This window comes from Etheostoma spectabile, chromosome 22, assembly GCF_008692095.1.
Source record: "Etheostoma spectabile isolate EspeVRDwgs_2016 chromosome 22, UIUC_Espe_1.0, whole genome shotgun sequence".
NCBI lineage: Eukaryota > Metazoa > Chordata > Actinopteri > Perciformes > Percidae > Etheostoma > Etheostoma spectabile.
The window spans coordinates 3,681,719-3,694,916 of record NC_045754.1 but is presented as its reverse complement, the minus strand read 5'-3'; the positions used below and the strand labels follow the sequence as shown (position 1 = coordinate 3,694,916).

The window sequence follows — 13,198 nt, the reverse complement described above, 5'->3', positions numbered from 1 at the left end:
CCACCGGCTGGTGGCCACTTGGGGCATGGTCTAAGCCTACCTGTCAGTGGTGATTGGGGGGGCGGGCGGCTTCCTACAGGAGTAGACGCACACTGATCTGCCTGACAGCAGGCCTGTCCAAGCACCGTAGCGGGCACTACCAGCTGAACCTTTAAGACTAGTCTCCTTATTTTAGATGAGACTTTTCCCTCTAGGGACGTTCTGGTGACTCCACCGTCATCCGCCTCCCTCTTACGTCTCATGAACTCCCAGCTGCATTGGCCCGTAGTCTTTGAATGTGTGCTAGAATGCTGTGAGGTCTCACTGTAACAACTGCCATCCCATAGGCCTGCTCACCTAGTTAGATACATAATAGTTACAAAAGCCTTTTATTTGGGTTTAGGGGCCTCGGGGAATGAAGAACCCAAAATTAATCTTGGAAATAGCAATTATGAGAGTATACAAACTCACATAAGACAATGTGCTACATTTCATCCCGCAATTTTCAACAATAGACATACACTGCGTAATAAACCGCCAGCTCCCACAACATGTCACTGGTTGGAATTGGGCAGTAAGCTTAAAGCTTTGCAACAAAAAACACAAAAACAAACAACAACTACAGGGGCATGTGTATACAAAAACCACCCCCCTATGTTAAAATACCAGGGGCTAAGTATGCCACCCCCCTATGGTACACTACAGGGCATAAGTATACATATAAACAACCCCCCCCCTATGCTTAAAAGTCAGGGTCATAAAGTATTCACCCCCAGACAATCCTCCATGTTAATTTACGGGGCATAAGTATAGTGCCGCAACGGACCCCTCATGTTAAAGACAGGTCGCCCATGTAAAGTATAGCACCCCCTCAATGTTACAAACATGGGCAATAAGTATAAATAACAGTACACATCCATGAACACTCAATAGGTTAAACTACAGGGCGGCATAAGTATAGCACGCCTGCTATGTCTTAATCCTGGGGGGGGGCTTGAAGTGCACCGGCCCCCCAATGTTACAAATACAGTGGGCAAGCATAATCACCCCCAGTTCATATTTTATGAGTATGTGAGGTGGGTCTTTCTGCGAGTGGTTGGTTAGTTAAACCCCCCCCATTTCTCTAAACTACTACTAACTTAACTATCATACATACCGCTGGTTCCTTAAATCCAAACCACATCGGTAAACTCGGACTGAGGATCGCTCTGAGGCCATATCTCGTACGACTTGGCTGCGACTGAGGCGCAGGCCTGCGGTACTGACAAATATTCACCACAAATCACCCAAAACTGTTCTGACAGCCGGTGACTGAGGAGCGGCTAGACCCCCCCTGCCAGAGAACATGAAGCCCCCTTCAACAACTCTCCTTCCAGCAGCCGGAGCAGGCCCGGGTTGGTGGTTCCTATCCATATAATGGCCCACTCCCTATTGCTTCGTGGCAACTGGGGAGCTGGTCTTTGTAAGACCTCTCGTCGAGGACTGCAGTCCAATTGAAGGGCCAGCGGAACAAAGGGCTATGTCTCTCTTCGCATCTCAGTCTGTAGGAGTCCTCACTGATCTGACCTGAGACCAAGCCAGTCCTCCACACCGGAGCGGGCACTCCGACCCACTGCACTTAAAGACCTATGCTCCTTCTGATTGATTATAATAAACCCATCCCTCTATGGACTTTCGGGACATCATCTCATTGCCGTCCCTCCATTGAACTCAACAGCCTTCATGTCCGTCTAGCGATATCGTTGGATTTGTTTTCCACTCAGAATGCTGTGATGTCCTACCTGTAGACAATGCCAGGCCAATAGATATGTGCCCCTCAAGTGTCCTCATTAGAGTGTTACTAGTTTTTCTGTTTAGGTGGGATGAAAACAAGTAATGGGAAAAAGATAAATATGCAATTAGAGAGTATAAAACACATCCCAATATAAATTTGATAAACATGCAATTTTCACACAATGCATAATATATAGAATAACGACTGGCGAGTTCTAGGTGGAGAGCCTCCACTCAAAAATCCATATAGCGTCGAGCATGATACGGTTTACAGAGGAATATCGAAAGTGGCGGAAGGGAATAACACCCTTCCTAAAGAGGGTGAAAAAAACGGCATTAATGGAACGATTAAAATAGAATGTTTGTTTATGAAGAAAGATGTCCCGGTAACTTGTGTGTTGATAATCCTGTTGAATGGACAGTTCATTTGCCTTGCTGCGTTTGTCTGAGCCACGCCTGGAGACCAACCATGTCTAACACATTCGAAATGCAACTGCGGAATGCCGTGCCAATAATAAGTATATCTAAAAGGAAAGAAAAAATTGAGTGGGAAAAAATCCTATTCAATATGTCTCTACACAAACACATTACCTCGGTATTGAAGGCTTGTTGGAATAGCGTGGGAACGAAGCTGAAAGAAGAAAAAAAGAGAACGGAAAGAAGGTCCAGGCAGGTTGAGTCTAGGAGTGAGTAAAAAGAAGATACGGGGGGGGCAAAAAATCTCAGAAAAATGATAGAACATAAAGCAGTGGATAAGGGTTTACAAAAAAACACAATGAACAGACGGTGAATAGACTCGATTAGATTGTAGGTTGTTACACTGCTACGAGACCAACTGAACCTCACACGTCAACAGAAATTTGCCTGAATAGCCGCTTGAGACAGAACGATTTTACGACTTAACAGGCAGCACGCAAGTTGCCTAGGCAAACCCACACACCCACACCCCACACTGGCTAATACCACCACACACCATCATCACATAACACCACCTTACACCCACACACCCTGAAAAATCCCCCACTAACAAAAATTCCAGGCTTTTAAGCTTTATTTGCCTTCGAATCGAATACCCTAACACAAAAACCATATGTTAAAAGCCAGGGGAATAATAGAGACACTTCAACCTAGTAAAATAAGAGGGGAAGATATGTCTATTACACACCAAAAACTAATGATGCAGAAACTATGTTAAATAACAGGGCATAATATAAAAATGGTAACCCCCTCCCCCTATGTTAAAATACAGGGGGCATACGTATACCACCCCCACTATGTTAACAGTGCAAGGGGCATAATATATAAACACCAAATGGTCTCACAGTGACGCAGCCCACCCAACCGCCAGCCCCACACGACCCTATGTTAAATACAAGAGTGCAACGTATCACCCCCCTATGTTAAATACAGAGGCATGATCCCACACCCCCCTTGTAAAATGACGGGGCGTAAGTATCACTGCCCCTATGTTGAAAATAAGAGCTAAGTTAGCACCCCATCACCCCCCGTTGTTAATCGAGGGCATAAGTTACCACCCCCCTATGTTAAAAAACAGGGCATAAGGGAAACCACCCCCCTAATGTTAATACAGGGGCATAAGTCTAACACCCCCCAAGGTTAAAATCAATACAGGGCAATAATGTTACCAACCCCCTATGTTATATTTTTTTTGGTGTTATTGGTTTTGGTCGCGGTTAGTCCGGTTTAAACCCATCGCCCCTTTCTAATGCTACCATAACTCACAACGTGTAGCTCGTAACTATCTACTAATTAGCCCGTGTCCTCCTACTTCCACCACCACACCGTCGGGGCCAGTCTGTGGCTGGCTGGAGGGCGCATAGGGGCCTCGGCATACCTTCTCATAGACCTCCAACCTCGCTTCGCACCGCGTCCGGGACCCATCTCTGCCGGAGACGCATGAGCCTCTCTTAGAGGCTCGCTCCAGCATCCGGTGCAGCCGAGGCCACTCTGTTTTGTGGTTCCTAAGCCTACCCACCCTCAGGAGACGGGACTGCCATCTGGGGAGCTGGTCTGGCCTCTCGGTCGGTGGACAGTCCGATTGGGGCGGCCGGCCCCGGTGCTGGACTTTCGCTCGGGTGGCTCCTTCGCCCTCCCCCCTTCGGACGCCCGAACGATGTCGGTGCCCCGACCCTCCCGGCCATCACACATCCCCACGGCAGGCGGGGTCTGATCCGACCAATAGGCTAAATGACCTATTTCCTCCTTTATCCTTCTTCCCCCTCTTTCCCTCCAAAGCAAAGCTTTAGCAGAGCAATGAAGGCTTTGGGCCTTAATAGGTTTACTAGTAGCCTCTAGGGACCGCGCGGATGACCATCACCTCATGAAGTCATCAGGAACGCTACGCGCGGATGGGCGTATAGGTCTTTTGATGGTTTCTAAGAAGGCTTAGATGATGTCCCTACACTAGTTAGACCATAGTGACATGTCCATAAGCCGTTTTCTATTCTTAGGTCGTTTTAGTTGGGGTGGGAGAAAAACAAATTTGGAACAAACTAGGCAATTATAGAGTAATTAACCACAAACACTCACAACTAATACAAAGAGATGCATAACACAATCTCGAAGTTACAAATCAAGAAGAAGGAATAAATACTAAAGTCGACGGTAAGGAATAATATGCGATTAGTGGGATTGAGGGGGGAGATCTGCTGTAGTGTGCACAACTTATGTACTCCATCATCAGAATTTGGCCTCGCCCTCTGCTGTTATACAGGAATAGATGCATCTGTAGGCAGCACGTTTTCATGGGTCACCACACACGACACACGATACCCATCAGATAGCCATCTCACACTCACACATGACTACATAATAACAAGACACCGAGGACTCCAAGGTAGAAGAAAGAATACAAACCTACAGCAAACACACATGCTAGACCAACTGCTATACGCACACACACAGATTGCAATGACACACAAAAAAAACATCCTCACACCTCTCACAAATCCTCCCACCCCTCAACATCGCAAGCTACCACTCGTACTCCTTGATCAGCAGGAAAACACGCAAAACAAATACAAATTCAAAAAAAAAAAAGATCACAAGTGGCTCTTCAATGCTGTCGATCCAGCGTGGTATCACCATCACTCTCAGTCCCTCTTGCAGTCTTTCTGTCGGGCTCCCCTCCCCACAACCCCGCTCCTACACCTACACTATCCTACTTCCACTCTTAAGATTCATCTAATTAAGACATCTCTCCCCACAACTCTGTATTGCCGGATTTCTTCCTCTCTCCTTCTCACATTTCTGTAAGTTCGCCTCAGCGTCCCTCCATCTTCCCCAACGTCTCGTCTCTGAACTCTCGTGTCTTCGGTCCCTCTCCATCGCTCTTTCTCTTTCTCTCGCTCTTCTCTCTTCTCTCTGCGTTGTCTCTTCTCTTCTCCCCCCCCTTCTCTGCTCCGCGTTCGTCCGCCCCCCCCACCCCCTGTCCCTCACTCTTGATGCTCCTCCCAGCCGCCCCCCTCTTTATCGCTAACCTTTGTGTCGTCCTTGCCTTTGGAGAAGTCCGGGGGACTTGGCAGGTTAGAGCAGGTATCCCTGCGCGCACCTCCTCAGGATAGGTTTACACAGCACAAACGAAACAAGAAAACTAACAACCTTCTCCTTTGTCTCCCTCGCGCTCCCCCACACCATCTCCCCTCTTCCGCTTCTCTTCATCTCACAAACTACAATCCGCTCTGCAGAATCCCTCGGTCCATCGTCACCCCCCCGCCCGGATGATAAAGAGCCGTATAAAAGTTTTCTCTATCATTGAAGCTTTGATTTTGTTGTGGTTTGTACACATACACATTTTAGGTTGTTACTCGAAATTTCCAATAAACTCTACACCTGCTTGTTTGGTGGAGCCCTCACTTACTGCAGGTGTGAGTCGTGTAGTCGTCTTTGTACAATCTTTGTATGATGCAAAGTGAAGCGCTAAACCTTCGTAGCGCCCCCGGTGTGGGCGGCTGCTATAGGTCGTAAAACTCAACGTTTATCACAGTAAATGCCACACTAAACAAAATGTCAAGTACACGTCCTGCTATAGTGTTCCTGAGATGGGTTCTGTCATTTTAGGTAGCTCGGTCAAAGCTGATGTCTTGTTCCAGTTATCATTTGTTGCCGCCTCAGTAACTGTTTTATTAGTTCTATTTGACCTGATACTCATGGTAACACCTCGTCGCTTGACCAAAATTAGTTCGTGGGTGACGCGTGACTGTATACTACTTGGGCTTCACGCATAGTGCAGAGACGTGTATCCCATTCCTATATACATGCGCTTTATTAGAGGCCGTTTGTTGGAAAAGTAGTCGCTTTAATTTGGCTATCCGATGTCAACTCGATTCCTTCCTACCCAACTCAATGGTCCAACACACACTGTTGTAACGCACTTTCATCGTCAGGTTAGAGTTGTGGAGAGAACTACGGAATTAGACATCTCAACTCTACAAATGATTTTTTTCGAGAATTCGCATTGAAACCCCAACCCAAATTACTCATTAATGCTAACCTGAACTCTTTGCCAATTATATTATACTTACCTGCTCACTTAGCGGTTTAATGTTTCCGATGTTTGATATCCTACATGGATGCTACAGTAATGACAGGGACCGCTCCGTCCAAATCCAAAACTGACCCCCCGGGGTGGCGTTTTTAATGAAGTCTGTTCGTCTTTAATATTCGAGCTCGGAAGACACCGATGTTTTTAGACAATACAATTTTCAACAACTCCATCCAACACAACAGTAGTGGCAGAACACTGGACGACCCCTAACCCCTGATCATATTCTCCTTGTTTTATTGCTATGTGACGGCCGCCAGGGGGGTGCATTAGTCGGCCGGGTCATTTAAGAGGCAACCGCGACGACAGTATGCGTCTTCCTCGGGTATATTTCTGAACCTACACCAACAACACACATAAGGAACTCTGTTTATGTCCACTTCAAAGGTTTGTGTCTTGTGTTTTTGTGTACAACATGATGGCTGCATATAATCTTCCTTACCCCCTAGCGACCGCAGTTTCACCTGGTCTGTGCCGTGAGGTGGGAAGACTTCTATTGAAGACAAGATGCACATGTCACAGTTAGACCCCACACCACACACACCAGGTAGCCACCCCACACCACACACCTTCATTCCATTCATTCATGTACCCATATACGTATGTTGCTGACCATTACTTGTGATTGCTTGTGATTGCATGCAGACACTACCGAATGACACCAAAGGTTTAGAGGAGCAACAGGACTCCTCATCAGGGTGACTCCGCTTTCGTACTATGGCGTACCCCCGGTATCTGGTATTGCGACTTTGATCATGGTCTGGGCACCGGTATCCCTACAAATAAGAGGGCGGACCTCGTGGAGCTCTTCCGTAGTAGGATGCTAAGAGTGTACACTTTTAGGGCTACATCCAACTGCATAGACAACAATCAACCTTTATCCTCGACATGGACTTTATTGTAAAGACAAAGATTTAGTCCTGAAACGAGGAGGTTTGTTTTTTGTTTTGCCCGACCACACTAGTATCTTCCCTAGTCTCTACCAGTATGGTTGTCGATACATTCACCATTATTGCATTGTTAAAAGGAAAAGAATGATGAAAGACTGAAATTACCTGAGTTTCACGGTAACTCTCTTCTCTTTCTTCGCTCTCAAGTTCCGGTCTCAAGTGAATAACGCACGCTTTATGATTTTGTTCCCATTCGTAATCAAAAATTTGAAGCCCAATGACTGGGGGGAATCAAGACCACAATTACAAACGTTATAAGTCCCGACCTACGTTGCAGAGACCGGTACCTTTCGATATCCCTCTTACCCCGACGTTTGAACAGCAGAACTAGACACGACAGCTGGGACGACCTCATGAATTTTGCTTAAATAAGCTAGTACTTCTCTCCCGCCGCTCCTGCCCCTGCCTTTCCTCCCGGCATGTGTTGAGGTACAATCCAGTAGCATTGTTTCCACCGGCTAACCTATCCTGCACTTCTTTATTTTGCTTCTTCTTCTTCATGTTTCAGGGCGGCTTTTGAATTCCCACACTGAAAGCCTGAAGGTTCCAGGAGGAGAAGCTCGTCCGAGGAAAGAAGGAGAAGTCCTGCTGATATCTATGAATTGCTTTATTCAACCCTTGTGGGTGTGTCCTCCCGTCAACATTGAAATCAACACTTATTAGCAATGACGCTTTTACAATCATGTTTTGAATCTGTTTTATCGAAAGTTTTTTGTTCACACTTGATTTCAAACTACTGTTCGTAACTTTTTTAACATGTACACTGACGAACGAGTGGTGTTAATTGGTTGTTTGGTCAGTGGATTGGTGGATGTAATGGGTGAACAAAACCAAGAATAGTCAATCACGGAAAATTATCAGAAGTTTTGTAGTGGAGGTGAGAAAGAAATACATAAGGACCCCCGAGCCAATTGACAGGGACAAGAGAAGGGAGGCAAGACAGGCAAAGGGTAATAACGCACAGGCTTTAAGAGATGAGCATGGCTACACCAGGACAAGGGGTGTGGGAAATATCTAGAAATCTGTGACATTCTAAGATACCCTAAGGGGTCTGAGAGTAAAGAGCCGTGTATAGACAAAAGACCGTGTGCTGGGGAAGGCAATCAGTTGAGGGGGGGGGGGTGTAAAAGCAGGGGATAGAGAAAATGGGAAGGGTGCGATGCACGAGACCAATACACGAAGGGGTAAGCATAAATCGCTCTATGGCGGCGGGAATAGGCAGCATAGGGGGGTGTCAGGGCTAAGCGGGGAAGCTGGGTGTCCCTGGCTACTGGCGATAGGGGGGGAGTGGGTAAAGAAAAAAAGGCGAGAGGTGACGGTCGGAGATAGAGCAAGGAGCTCGATCCGGACGCGCTAAGGCGGAGAACACAGACGTGACAGTAAAGTACCATTTACACTCAAGAGGGGAAGATAAGCAGGCGGGAAAAACTGTATGCGATCAAACATTATGAAATTGACCAGTTGGCGGCTCCCTGAAACTAACTGAACTTGGTCCGGCAGTGAGTCAACTTAGGACATTTTGGGCTTTATACGTGAGGTTGTTTTGGTCGCGGTCTTTGCTGGAAGGTGGGTGCGGAGAACGGGGGAAAGAGGGGGAAAAAGGACTTGGGGATGGTCGAATAAGAAGGTGGGAAGCGTGGGTGGCAGTGGCGGGGTGGGGAAGTAAGAGGGGCACACTTGAAGGGGGCGCAGCAACTTAGAGAGGGCTTTTAAGGTAACAGAAGGAAAAAGGAATAGTAACTCGAGGAAATGGTGATCAAGTGGGGCATATAGGGCGGGAGATAGGAAGAGACCGGGCGGGGGAAAACAAAAAGAGAAAACTGACAAGAAACGGCAAAAGGCGGAAGGCGAGTGAAAGACGTGAACAATAGGACAAAGGGGGTCGAGAATGGGGGGAGGGAATGCAGCCTGTTTGGGCGAAAAGGGGCAGGATAAACGTCAAGGAGGGATGAGAACAAAAATGAGGGAAATAGGACAAAGATCAATGGTTGACTCAACGGCGTGAAGGCGGAGGGAAGACTGGGGCGGGGGGCGCGGGGACTGAGTAAAGGAGGGAGAAAAATCATCGGCTAACGGTGGTTGTGGGTTGCAAACAATTTAAAACAAGAACAATGTTAGTCTGCGGCATCGAGCGGCCGACGAAGATTTTGGGCAGAATATAGTCCATCCGTGTGGATGTATTCGCAATGGGGTCTGTTCTGATCCCATCAAACTCAACTTTGGGCGTTGTGTGGTTATAAAATTCCGTTGTTTTTTTTGTTAATTCATACCGAATCTATTGTCTACAAGAGTTTGTTACAAAAACTTTTGTTTTTCTTAGCCTTTTTGCTCGTGTCTTTTACCAGGTCGTGGGCACATTGTTAAATGCCAAAAATCCGAAAACGCAATGCGGCATGTTAACTGATGAACCGTTTGGACGTGCATGTTCTGCTGAGGCAATTTGTGGTTTAAAGAAATGCCTGCACAGGTCCTAGATATGAAAATGGAGAAACGTCATTGAGACTGAGGACAACACAGGTGACACCTAATTGCTCGTATATTATACGAATGATGCGTTCCACACAGTTTTAACTCGTAAGGTACGACTTCAGTCACCAGTCCGATGCTGGCTTGCAGGTAAGTCACGACCAACTCTTGTAGCTATGTTGCGTATCTACTGCTAGTAACAGTTGCGTTAGCTACCCAATAGCTGATACTAGCGTTTCTAGTCGGCAACACAATTTGGCTTCATTTAATGACCTAATCTGGTAGTATACACATCATAGTTGGTTTTGTTTTATTAAATGAGTGGAATTACTTGTCCTGGCACGGCGATGTTTGTCTATTCTCAGGTCGTGTTGCTGTGATGTCATCAACAAGGGCCCCTTGTTTTTTAAAGTTTCTTTGTTTTTTAAAGATTTTTTGGGGCTGTTCCTTTTATTTTGAATGACAGTGGATAGACATAAAAGGGGGATAGAGAATAGGATGAACACGCAGCAAGGTGCAGCAGTCTTATGTGAACCCGGCTGCTGCAGTCCTCAGCCCCTGGGCAAACACCCTTTCTGGGTGAGCTAAGGCCCCCCAGGTTCCCGTATTGTTTAGTATGATGTGTGTGAAAACTGTAACTAATTACAACTCTGGTACGAGTTTCACGAGTCATAGTTACGTGTGCTGCTGTCGTTCCAGGGCACTTTCACGGTGGAAGGTTTGAAAACACGACGTTACGGTGCACTGACACGCCGCATTATTATCAGAGTATGGGAGCTTCAAGGTTTCCTCGCTGTGGTTTAATCATGAATGTTTTTAAGTGCGTTGTGTGTTATTTTATAAGGTACCGTGTATTACGTATGTTCTTTGTTTCTTCCTCTTCCTGCAGGACTGTCCAGTTTTCCGCAGCAGATTTCTTCCTCCAAAGCGCTTGTGTGATGGACGCCGCCAAGTGAACGGACTTGTATCTGCCACCCTCATGTGGAGCCGGAACAAGCGTCTTCATGTCCCGAACAGAGAAGTGGTTGTTTATCTACCTTCTGATTTTTACTTTTGACGTCTTTAATCTGGTTTGTTTCCATTATGGCACCCTCCTGTGTGTTCGTTTTGCGCCTTACAGTCCACCCGCACTTAAAGCTTCGCTCCTTTCCAGAAAGACACTCGTTGAACGTACACTTTCAACGAGGACACTACTAACAATAGATCCTTTGGGCTTTGTCGGCCACCGAGGCGTTATCTTTCAGCGTATGATCAAAGTCCCGAACGCCACAATCTTCTAACTTTCATACTGAAAGAAGTGTGTGGAGCTTTGTAGAACTCATTTGTCACGCGCTGTATGTAATGTACGTTTCATAACTATGAAAAGTTACCCAACTAGAGCTTTAGCACGGTTCTATTGGTACCGGCTCTTTGGGGCTATTTCTTCTAAATCCCAGGCCCTGTCATCTGTCTGATCCTGTGGTGTTGGTGCGATGGGCGGGTGACGGGTTCCCTAAGCACGCGTTTCCATCCTATCAGCTGCACACATCACACAGCAGGTACTTATCCTGCGCTCGACCTACTAGAAACTGTATAGTCTTCTTCTCCCTTTTTAAAAGATTTTTTAATTTGCATTTTAGGTCTTTAGTGATAGACAGCTCAAAACTCCGCAGCCACAAGAGATCTACCCCGGGCACCCCACTCGTATGTCTTAGCAGTGTACACTGTCCTATTACTTAAAAATATATATATTTTTCATTTGTTGCAGTAGTAGCACGCAAGAAAAGTACCGTCGCCCATGGAACAAAACTCAGCATTACGACCTGGTTGGGGTTTTTTTGGGGGGCGCCTTTTTCTCATAGACTATTTGGGTTTTGACTATCTTCTTTGATCTGTTCAGATAGTTTTAAGCATCTAAAACTCTAAAAGGTTTGAACTCACTTCCTCTTTTAAAATCCTCACTTTTGGCAGTAAACTAAAATTGTAAATATAATTATAAACTTGTTACAGTTATCACATTTGTCTAAAGACTTAAAGACACATAACCTCCCCCTCCCCCCCCCCCCCCCCCTCCAGCGGTTCTTTATCTCTCCCTCTTTGCACCTGGTGTCGCCCTTTAGGGTTCGGAGTTTCTGTGAGCAGCTCCCCGAGACACTCATTTGCACTCGGAGAATCCTTCTTTGGTCATTGGAGTGCATTGTGCCCAGCTGAATGTTGACCGGCAGCCGTGCAGATTGGTTCTACGTCCCACTTCAGTCTCAGGGCACTCGGCAAGTGATCAAGCATCGATCCGCTGCCGGAGAACCGTAGCACGCTTTCGGCCAATACTTCTGGACAAAAGGCACTTTTTGCTAAAACAATCTGATAAACTAAGTAGTTGGTTTTTCTAAATGTATGTATCATTAAATACAGCCTATCACACATTGCAAGTCAAGGTTTTGTAAAAGTAGGAATCAGTTAAATGTTTAGGAACCACAGAGTTTATGGTGCAACTATGCCACACGAGTGGCCGCTGATCACGCATTACTTCCTGTTTTTTGGCTTTTTTGTGTGTAGTGGGGGTGTGTGGGTTTATGGGGGGCCACCCACGGAGAGGAACATCTTCAACATTAATTTGGAGTTTTCTGATGAGGCAGCCTTCGAGTTGGGCTTGCCAACGCCTGGCTCCTTCGGGTGAGAGCTTTAGAGGAGAGTATATTTCGGCGCACGATAAGTCCTACTTAAGCATAATGGGAGATGTTAAGATGGGAAGGTGTGTTGTCCCTCCTCTGTGCTGCAGGAGGATGTCGACACCCAGTCTGGGATTGCTGTTGGAACGGATATCCTCTTCCAAGCCCTGTACCGTCGCTTCCGTCTGCGGCCTCCTCACAGTTTGTTGTTTGAGTCCGCCGAAGGCTACGAGATCAGTCCCACACAACTTTTCTGTTGGCCAGGGTGCACAGCCTCGGAGCCACGAGGCACTCCCACGTGTTTCTGAGCCCTAACACTGCCCATTTATTGAAACACCGATGCCCGTTTTGGTGTTGGGGGGGGAAACCCCGCTCTTCAGTTGTAAGTCTGCCGCACAACAAGTACCTATTAGATCTTTACGGAGCTGTCACATCACGTAGGTCGGCTAGACTTTCTTCTTTCATGTTCGGGCAAATGAGGATAACGTTTGTTGTGAGTAAGCGCTAGAATAAAAGATAAATGATCTTTAGTAATGATACAATACCGGGCAGTCTAACACGCCGCCCCAATGCGGTCTCAAGCTATCATCCCGCTTACATGTCGCAGATTTTTTTTCCCGCCAGGGGTGTATACTAGCGCCCAGGGTAACGTTCACGTCGATATGATTATGTCCTCGTGAGTAATACACGACGGTAGGGATTAGGAACCACCAACCCAGGTGGCCCCTGCTCCGGCTGCTGGAGAGAGTCTGTGAAGAGGGGCTTCATGGTCTCGGCAGAGACCGGACGCTGCAGAAGCAGTTGGTCTGGAAGGTCCT

The 13,198-nt window shown here is 46.7% G+C and overlaps 1 protein-coding gene across 2 annotated transcripts in view; it reads right to left on the bottom strand.

Moving 5' to 3' along the window:
- Positions 1–13,198, bottom strand: part of LOC116672616 (acyl-coenzyme A thioesterase 9, mitochondrial) — a 39,146-nt gene that overhangs the window by 11,458 nt on the left and 14,490 nt on the right. The gene's annotated exons all lie outside the window — the stretch shown is intronic.